This window comes from Trichoplusia ni, chromosome 4 (genome assembly GCF_003590095.1).
Source record: "Trichoplusia ni isolate ovarian cell line Hi5 chromosome 4, tn1, whole genome shotgun sequence".
Classification (NCBI taxonomy): Eukaryota; Metazoa; Arthropoda; class Insecta; order Lepidoptera; family Noctuidae; genus Trichoplusia; species Trichoplusia ni.
The window spans coordinates 13,566,825-13,577,123 of record NC_039481.1 but is presented as its reverse complement, the minus strand read 5'-3'; the positions used below and the strand labels follow the sequence as shown (position 1 = coordinate 13,577,123).

Genomic DNA, 10,299 nt, shown 5'->3' with positions numbered 1-10,299 from the left:
ATGAACACTACTGAAAGCGAATTGTTTCTATTGCAGTGAAATATCGACTTTCTACTATAAGCGTTTATGCAATAAATAGCACATTCAATTAATTTCTTTATTCTCAATTACACTACTTTTAATTACTGTTACGCTTTCTTTCACTCGGAGTCCATTAAATGTTCTAACTTCCTTATTCTGTTACATTTCCTTATTTTAGAGAAAGACAGTCTGATTTGAGCATTAATTATCATTAGTAGGCAATTTAAAATTAAATTCATGCTAGTACATACTACTATCTAATAGAGATAACAGTCTCAAGGCGTTGTATCTGTAGTTACAAAATTTTAAACTAGATGTCGCTGTGCGTTGAGAGCCCGTTTCTGAATGGCGGTGTTAAGATTTTCCGGCCGGTACGGTCTGTTTACGTTAACTCTGGTTTCCCTTCAAAACGCACAAATCTTTCGCCTTTTACTAAAGATTTCCGTGGAGGGGAACACTCAAATGAGTCTTCTCATATTTTTGATAACTCTACTTCGGTAGAGTTTAGAATTCCTAGAATACATATCAATTCATCAACCCACTTTTCCCACTTTTCATTAAACTATATCTTAACAACGCTACACATAACATGTAGATACTACACAGATTGTTTTTAAAAGCTGACTAACCTGAAATTCATCATTTTAACATTCACAAAATGCAAAACTCACATACTTTTGCAGTTTTAACTTAATAAGTGAGATCATACCTGTTATACCTCAAGTTATTGAATTGATAAGCAATTTGGTATCTGCTTAAAATCTACGAATAATAAAGAAAATTGTTTAACAGAAGATTTCTCTTTAACTCGTTACGATAAAAAAAAATTGACAGAAAAATAAATGCGAAACACATTCCAATTGAATAGCGAGCATCGACAATAACATACCAATTTCCACGGAGGCAATGTACTTGCCAAGTTTCAAATGTACAAAAAGCGTAATTTGCGACCTGCCAAACCACACTAACCGTTGCCGGCAGCTGCCGCTACGCCAATTCTTTTGTGCGAATGTACCAGTGTATTAAACTTCTGTATTAAGTTTTCTAGTACTTTCCAGAGTAATCGAGACGCGGGCTGTACTGAACGAAAGTTTTTTTGGTATCGATAAATTGTTATATTGTTTTACCCTTTTCGTCTTTGAGGATTATATTTTTATCAATATTTCAGAAAGGGTTTTTTTATCTTTTCTAGGCACTTAGCGTAAGCGCAAGCCATTGTAGTACGAATTTATAAAATTGTGACATTAATTTTATAATTTGACTATCTTGATAAGATTTATGATTTTCTCAAATGTATTATTTGCAACAATATTAAACTGTTATCTAAGAACACGAGCTCTAAAATATGAGAATAACATGCCAACAGATTCATTTTAATAATTCCCATTACAAATCTTATTTAGAGATAGTTATTGGACCTCTAGAGAATTTTTTGGTATGACATCTATACTCTACCGAAGTAGAGCTATCAAAAATACGAGAAGACTCATTTGAGTGTTCCCCTCCACGGAAATCTTTAGTAAAAGGCGAAAGATTTATGCGTTTTGAAGGGAAACCAGAGTTATCGTGAACAGACCGTACCGGCCGACCCAACCAAACCGCGGAAAATCTTAACACCGCCATTCAGAAACGCGCTCTCAATGCACAGCGACACCTAGTTATAAAAGCAACGAACTACTCTAAATGACAATCAAACTCTTATTTTTAGGTACCGTTTTCTAAATTATTTGGAGTTCAAAATGTAAGGATACAGTTCTTAAATTCTGTCGTAAAGTATTCTGCCGGGTTCCTTATTGCAGGTGCGAGAAGCTTTTAACAACTATATTGAAAACGAAATGATGATATTTGAAACGTATTGTTGATACTACCATGGGTCTTTTGTAAAAGTGAGAAATGGCGATGTAAGAGTAAGTTTGTTAATTCGATGTTTTTTCTACCTTGTGTGGTAAAATGTAGCCATGAATATTTTTTAGAAAGTTTTTTTTTTTTTGCGCATTTGTTTTTCTCTCAAAAATGGCCAAACCTGGGTCCTAAGTAAATTGACATTCAAAAGTTGCATGTAGTCTATAGTACTACTTTAAATAAATGACTTTAGTTGTTATTTAATTTATTTTGAGGCAATAAAATATTCGATATTTTTTTCGGTTAACGTATTAAAGCTCACTAGTTTGATACACTTAGTACTTAGAAATAATTAATTTATGAAACTAATTAAGCAACCTACCCACCCGCGAACAGTATTCAAAAGTCACGCAATTCTCGCTCAAAGAACTACAGAAGTCGAAACCGATGGTACCTCCCCAGCTGCACATGTATGTCACAACTTAATACGGCGGTCTTGCCTCCGTATTCTAGAATTTTATAGTTCGAATAAAACTCGGTCGGTACGTCTGCATCCAAAATACAAGAACTGTTTGGATACTGGATTGTGGCTTGTCATGCTACGAGAGGCAGGTGAAATGAAAAGTTTATCTTCTATGCAAGGTGGTAGTGTTTTGTTTACGATTGTATGATCGAAAAGTAGGTTTTTTTTATATAAACAACTCCCGCACTAAGGAATTTAAACCTTGTGGTGCGGGGGGTTTTACAAACATACAAATCACATGCACAATGACACCCAGACTCAGATCAAGCATTTGTGGATCACACAAATACTTGTCCTAAGCGGGGATCAAAACCGCGACACGACACGCACAGTGGTTTTGGCGTGGTGTGAGGACACCACGCCAAAACGCACGGATAGCCGAGTGGTTGAGGAACCACTCGGCTATCCGTGCAAATTACCTTATAGAACTTGATAAAACAGTGCAGTTTAACGAAGAAAATGTATACTTTCGGAATTAATAGTTATTGCCTATTATAAAAAACTAGTTTTTAGATACGTTTTAGATTGCTAGTTTCAAGATTTAAATATTAATTTGACATAATATGTACTCTTTTACCGTTTACCATATGTTATTAGAAGTCTCTATATTAGAAGAAAATATGTAAGCAACATACTAACAAAAAGTGCCTTTAACCATATCCTACACCTATCTTTTTATAACTCTTTTAGGGTTAGTATTAAAATCTAATGACAACCATAGAAAAGAAAAAAAAAACATTATAAATAACTTAACAAAATAAATTAGAAAAAAAAAATCCGAAAAGAAACCAGTCCGCATCAAATTCCTTTTATTTCAAGACACACTACTGTCCACGTCACGTAATATCATTAATATTTTCTAACTACATGTAATATAAGGTCTATTCTATAATAAGCAATTACTTCTTACACAGAGAGCCTTAGGCCAAAGAACTTGTTTGCGATACACGATGTATCAAATGAAGGATGTTCAGCTATCTTCGTTTCCTGCGGAGACAGTTCAGGTTTCTTGATAATATGCTTTTATAGGCTGGGAAGTAAGCAGGAAAGCTGCTGTGTGAAGTAAGTATCGAAGCTTCATAATTCCAATGACAATTTATTGAGAAGATTTTGGTAATTAGTTTGTTTAGCTTTTGTATTTTATTGTCTTCAAGATTCTGATAGAGTTGGACTTCAATTCATAGAAATGTTTTACGACTTCCAAATAAATTGTCATTGCAGTTCTCATAACGACAGTAATCTTATTTTTGTACAGCAGATTCACAATTATTTGATAACGAGGTTTTATCAGGATCATGCCCGCGGATGCTTGTTCCGAGTTCGAGTTTGTGTGCGACACAAGAATTAAATACTTTTAGTACGGTAGTACATGAATAGAAAAATATGCGCTTTATGGGTTTAGTCAGTAAGAGTCTGATACTACCCGTTCCCTGCCCCGAGCCGGTTCTTTATTCAACCGCTTTACAAAAAAAGGTAAGTTTCAGTATTCGGGGATAGTGACATAATGTACAACATACTTCTTGTTAAAATCTTGTTTGTAAACATGTTAAATAGTCATCTTCCATAAAAGGTAATTAATAGGTATGGTCATAACGAAATAGTGTCGGCATCGGACGTTCAAGTCGTAATCAAGCTAGCACTCGCCCGCGGCAGTTCCTACGCAGTGCATAAACTTACGGAAATTTACATTTTCTATCTAGATAGTCTTATTTCAAAGCATGCACTGTGAACACTCGACTACTAATTCGCCCTAAGGACAAGCGCACCGACCAGCTTACATTTGCCACTGTTCAATACAAAAACGCTGCAATATAAGTCTTATGTAATAGGCATAAGAATGTTAACATTTTTAAAACACCAAATTCGTAATTTGTGATCTTAGCATTGGAAACCCAATTTAAGTTTTTGTTTACTTGAATAAAGAACATTCAATTGTCAACTCTATTGTGAAGAAGTTAAGGTATGTTTATAGTTTTGTGGGCTGCAAACTAGTTTGTCGCGTAACGGTGACGCATTTGCATGTCAGTTGATTACAGAGGATATATTGTTTTAATTGTAATCATGTCGCGGATATTTAATAGATACTCATTTTTCTTCGTGAAAATGAGGCAGGGAGTAATGTGAAGTCTATAAATTATGGATTTTATGAGCCTATTTAGAAAACATATTTAGTCACATATAATAATATTAAAACTATATTTTTAATGCAACGTGTGGTTATGACTTTGCTGAAGTTGTAATTTGTAATTTATATTACAAACTTCTCGATAGCCTAATCCGTAAAATACGATATTTTTCGATTTTGTTTAATACAAAAAAAATGAAAAACAACAAGTGCGCATCGGAATCCGTAACCAAAAGAAAACTGTTCTTTTGGAGAGCAAGTAATATACAAGGCAGAAAAATCGGTATCTAATTAATCAATATTATAAATGCGAGTTTTAACGTTCGTGTGTTTGTCTGTTACCTGATCATACCCAAACTACTGAACCGCATTTGTTGAATGAATTCGTCAGAGGAAGGTAATGTTTTTGCAGCATAAACCGACATCTAGGAGGTCGCGAGCAATAGCAAGCTTTAAATATACACCTGAAAATAGGTTTCATAAAACACCTACATTCTACATTTAAAAGCGAGTGCCTGTACTATAACCTATTAAAAATGGCGTCAGTGTGCAAGAGAGATGGAGCTATTCATGGGTATCGGTATCTCGCTTCAACAAATGCAACCTTCCTACATCAAGGGCTTTGAGTAAGCGTAACAGATGCTACTATCTATAATTTGAATCAATTGTTCAGAGTTTATTGCATATTGTTAATACTATCGTAAGGAGTCGGTCACGGACGCATAACATTGTGGTACTTTATCTGATGTTGAGGCAAATTCATAGCTCCCTGGCCAGCCCCCTGCAATAAGGAAGCGTGAATATACGTTTTTATCGTTCTGTAGATGCAACTGGTTATTGTTTGCTATACATTTTTATGTAGAACTAGTTTGGTAGCGTGTATCCAATAATGCATTGAAAATCGTTTTTGTTGGTTAAAAAGACGACGACTCTCGTACTGAGGAGTTTAATCCTTGTGTCGCGGGAGATTTCTAAAACATTCAAGTCACATTTACAAGGACACTCAGACTCAGGACAAGCACTCGTGGATCACACAAACGCTTGACCTACGCGGTGATCGACCCCACGATAGCCCACATTGGGTTTGGCTTGGTGACTAAAAACACTCCTCTACCCGTGCATGTTAAAAAAAACTGTATTCGCACATCAGTTTTTTGAAACACATTTTATCAAAGTTTGAATATTTTTTTTAGGATGCCTGTTTTTGTTACCATCCGTAACTTGAACTGAAAATAAATAAAATTGACTTCCTTATCTTAGAAAGCTCGTATCAAAACAAAGAATCCTAACCTCAAACTAATTACAGGTCCCAACAGTACCTAAATACAAAAACACTACACTATTTCCTCGTTAAAATGCAAGCGTCTCATTTGTTGACAGTAGTTCGTTTTGTGTTCCACAGCTTTGTCAACTTACCCCCTCATTAGCTCAAGCACTCATCAGTGACGTAGCAGTGACGTAACGGCGGCCATATTGTTTCACACGTACGCTTGAAGGAAAGCAGACGCTTGTGCAATTGTCATGTGCTTGTTACACTACTCGTTTAGACTGTTTGTTTTTTTGTTTGTAGGCTGTAATTAAGGATGAGAGGAACATAGTGTAGATTAATATAAATTTGGATAAGACATTGTATTTATATATGCGTAAATAAAAAACTAAGTAGGATTTTTTTATGTCTAAGGAGATTCACCCTACTCTATTACTCCTTTATTGCTATGAAAGAAGAAATGGCTTGAACTCAACTTGATAGTAACACGCCATTTGCAATGATTTCAATCAAAATGAATTTAAATATGTGAAAACTGTGACATATAAATTTATATTGAAGCTATAATTATTGATACCAAGGTCAAAAAACGTCCAGCTAAAGCAAGCACCGCCAATTTATGACAATGACGCAAGGGTCAGCCACTTTTACCTTAGCCCTCACCAATATTGGTGAGAGTAAGTTTGAAACATTTTTCACAGCGCTATCACTCTATCGCTCTTACCTTACTAATAGCAAAACGTATCGAACATTCTCTGTTACTGCCTGAATTTGAATATCTACAAAATAATTAACCCTTCAATTCGCTCTACCTTTTTTAGATTTAAAACGGAAGAGTATTCACGAAAGCTTTTTTGAACAAATCAATTCTTCCGTTAGACGAGGTTATAATTACTCTTAAAAACTGTTCGTTGAAAGTTAAAAGCTTAAAAATAAACCGAGCAACTGCTACAGACATCTGTTCAACGATTTACATTTTCAACTTATGATTTCGTATTTATTTCGCATTTAAAACCATCAGCCGCAGCGTTTGGGTTACATTTTTGGGGAGGTTTTATTTAAAAAGGATAAAATACATCCCTATTTTTTTGGATGGTGAAGATTGTCATTAAAAAAGGAAGTAAAATCGGTCAGGAGCGAATCGGTATCAGATAATTGTTTTGCGGCCATTTTGAATCCCCTAGTAGACGGAGCCCTGACATTAGGTCATTAAAAACTAAACACAATTGCTACATTTCCACTGTGTATCTGTCTATCCGTCGGTCTGGCATCAGGTTGTATATAATGAACAGCTAAAACAAGACGTTTAAAATTTATCATTACGTTTAATCTTGTTGTTCAGACTTATTTGAACTCCGTTAGCACCTTTCTGGTTCAAAATCGTTTAACTAACAATAAAACATTAACCCTAGTATATTAACTCATTCTCAAGAAAATACATCAAAATTTAAACGCTATAAGACTCCACGTAAATATTTTAAACTTAAGAAACTTGATACTAATGTTTATGACTACAGTTTATTGTTATTTCTACAGTTTTATGTTTCTCATATTCTTTAAGCTGATCGTGTAATTAAAACGAACGTTTTCAACTTGTTCGATTATTTTTTTAATTACTTCGTTCTTTAACTAATTAATTAAAAGTTTTAAGTTTAAAATGATATTTTTCAATTTAGCCTATTAATGTTTAATGTGTGTCTTGTGAATCATACAATTAGAAAAAAAAACAGTCTTTTTTTTTAATGACAGAATACATTATAAGAACACGTATTTGGGTTACCCATGATACATGGATCCTTAATGATTAGAATATGTTACATATTTTACAAGAGCAGTATCTAAGTACCTACTTCAAAGATGAACTTTCATTTCATCATACCTTGTGAACCAAGTCGAAGAAATATTAATAATAAACCTTTTCAGACCGGTAATTACATTTTTCTTCTCCATTTTTATAACACAAACCATTAAACATGAAAAACGATACATATTCCATTTTCAAAACTTGTTTTTCACAGCACACTGGTTGCAAATATTTTTTGCGGGACGAAAAAAAAAAGAAATATTTTCATTTCACTTTTTTAAACGAATACTTGCTAAAACAATGTTTCAGACTAAAATGGTTTCGGGACCACAGACCGGAAAATTGGTGGCCATTAAGAAGCTGTAAGCTTTATTTTTTCTACCCCCCCCCCCACTCGGTAATTAAATGACAATTACCGAAATCTCGAAGAGAAAACGCGGGAGTTTTTACATTGCGTTTTTTAATGTAACGATCAATTGTGTTCAACTTGTTTATGCTTTGGTGTGAGTATCCCTTTACTTGAGAAAGCAACGGGAAATATAATTAATTATACGTGTTTTATGAAAATAGGTGAAAATGTAGGTTACGAAATACTTTTAGGTTTGGGTAAAATATGTAACATAGAGAATTAGATGTGTGACTTTCTTTATATATTTTTTTGTAATTTTTGTTTGGTTATGACTTCTTCCGAACCGCCTCTTCGAACAGGTAAAACAGTATACTAAAACGTATTTATCGGAATTGCCCGACTTATTATAGCCCAACCGGAGTCCTTAATCATGAGAAGACGCGACGGCGGGGTCTCGAGATAAATTGATACGCGTTAGTAAACCGTTGCATCATTTAAGTATAAATCATCAACAAATCCCTAGAGGTTCTCTATCATAACTCTAAGGTGTTAAATAAGTACAGGGACGCCTTTTTACAGACCAAAGACGTCAGGTAGCAGATAATTCTGTCATTTCTTGTACACAAGTCCAGTTAGGCGCTAAAATACCCCTTGTATAAGAATAAAAATGTATTTTTAATAAAAAATAAATAAAAGTGTTCACGTCCGGAAAATTTATTGACGGAGCATATGTGCTATCGCAAAAAAATTCACACGAACCCAAATCGGTTTAGTTAAACCAACAGTTTGCTTTTACCAAATCATTTTGATTGTTCTCGGTTTTTATTTTACGATATATATATATTTTTATTACATTGCACAATCGGTGACCGTAGCCCGAAAGTAGAGCAATCTGAATTAGACTAGTTGCCCGCCCGTTACAAATCGAAAATGGGACCTTGAAATTGGGATTAAAACCTATTCGTCAATCCACGTTAAACTAGATGTATAACAAGTTTCGTCTATATCAGCGGTTTATTAGTCAAGGAGTAACAAACATCCACACAATTCGCATTTTAATATTAGTAGGATATCCACAAAAAATACTATTATCCGGTCATATCATCACTACCCCGTGAACAAAAACCTTTAAAAGACGTATTAAATTAGTGAGTGCTAAGCAAGTATTCATTAAACCATTGCACATTTACCTTGCCCGTTTAAAGAAACAAAACTATTTCAAGCAAGAAAACCTATTCAGAAAAATACACACAAAATGCTACAACATCCTAAAAACAAATCTCCAATGCAAATTCATGTAAGGCTTGGAGATATCTCCAGTTTAAAACAAAAGAATCTCGAAAGTTCCACAGCAATGACCGTTGAACATCCCAACTATTACGGCTACTAGAATTATACCGAGAGGAAGGAAATCTCCGAGTTTCCTATACCTGTAAAAGTACACTTGAGGACCAAACAATGTCTTGAGAAGCTATTGTTTTCGTAAACGTTCTAAGTAAAGAACATGAATAGGTATTAGGTTGCATTAAGAAGGCCTAGAACTAGTTATTCGCTATTATTAGATGATTAGGCTTAGCATATAACTCATTTATCATTTGGCAGATTTAAAACTTGTGTTTATATTTTAAAACTAACCGCAAAATATTTATAAGTTTTTTATCACACATAATACAAGCTAGCTAGTAATTAATATGCATAATAAAGCTTAGGCATTGCTTACTTTGAGACTAGAATCAGATGTGGTGTGTGGTAGTTGTAGAACATTATATTATTTCTAGCTGTTGCCCCCGACTTCGTCGGCGTGGCGTGGTTAGAAGATATAAGTTAGAATTGTTGAACGGAAGCCCTCGAAGATGAATATTTTTCCCCGTTTTGCCACATTTTCCATTGTATCTTAGCTTCTATTAGTTGCAGCGTGATGTTATATAGCCTAAAACCTTCCTCGATGAATGGTCTATTATACACAAAAATAATTTTTAAATTTGAGAAAGTAGCTCCAGAGATTAGAGCGTTCAAACAAACAAACGCCTCAGTTTTATATATTAGTATAGAATAAAAATCCTACCATGTGCCGACATTTGGATTGAGATCGACATTGCCTAGTAAGGCAATTGTTTTATTTTAAACATCGGATATTTTCCTTAACTTTACTAATGTATGTTAGCTATCGTTACAAAAAAATGTCTCCTTTCTTGGCGAAACTAAACGCAATTAAAATCAGTTTAACGGTTCAATCTTAAACGCGTGACAGATAGATATAGACTAGTCCCTACCACACATAATAACATTATAAAGAAATTTTAACATTATAAAAAAAATTATAAAAAAAGTTATAAAGAAATCTCTGTACATTTCTGTATTTTGCCCA

General features: G+C 34.1%; 2 non-coding genes across 2 annotated transcripts; one reads left to right on the top strand and one right to left on the bottom strand.

The window, feature by feature from the left end:
- Positions 1–409: 409 nt before the first annotated feature.
- Positions 410–526, top strand: LOC113493613. The gene has a single exon (XR_003400593.1). It is a non-coding gene; the product is annotated as a U5 spliceosomal RNA (small nuclear RNA).
- A 942-nt stretch (positions 527–1,468) lies between these two features.
- LOC113493614 lies at positions 1,469–1,585 on the bottom strand. The gene has a single exon (XR_003400594.1). It is a non-coding gene; the product is annotated as a U5 spliceosomal RNA (small nuclear RNA).
- Positions 1,586–10,299: the final 8,714 nt, after the last annotated feature.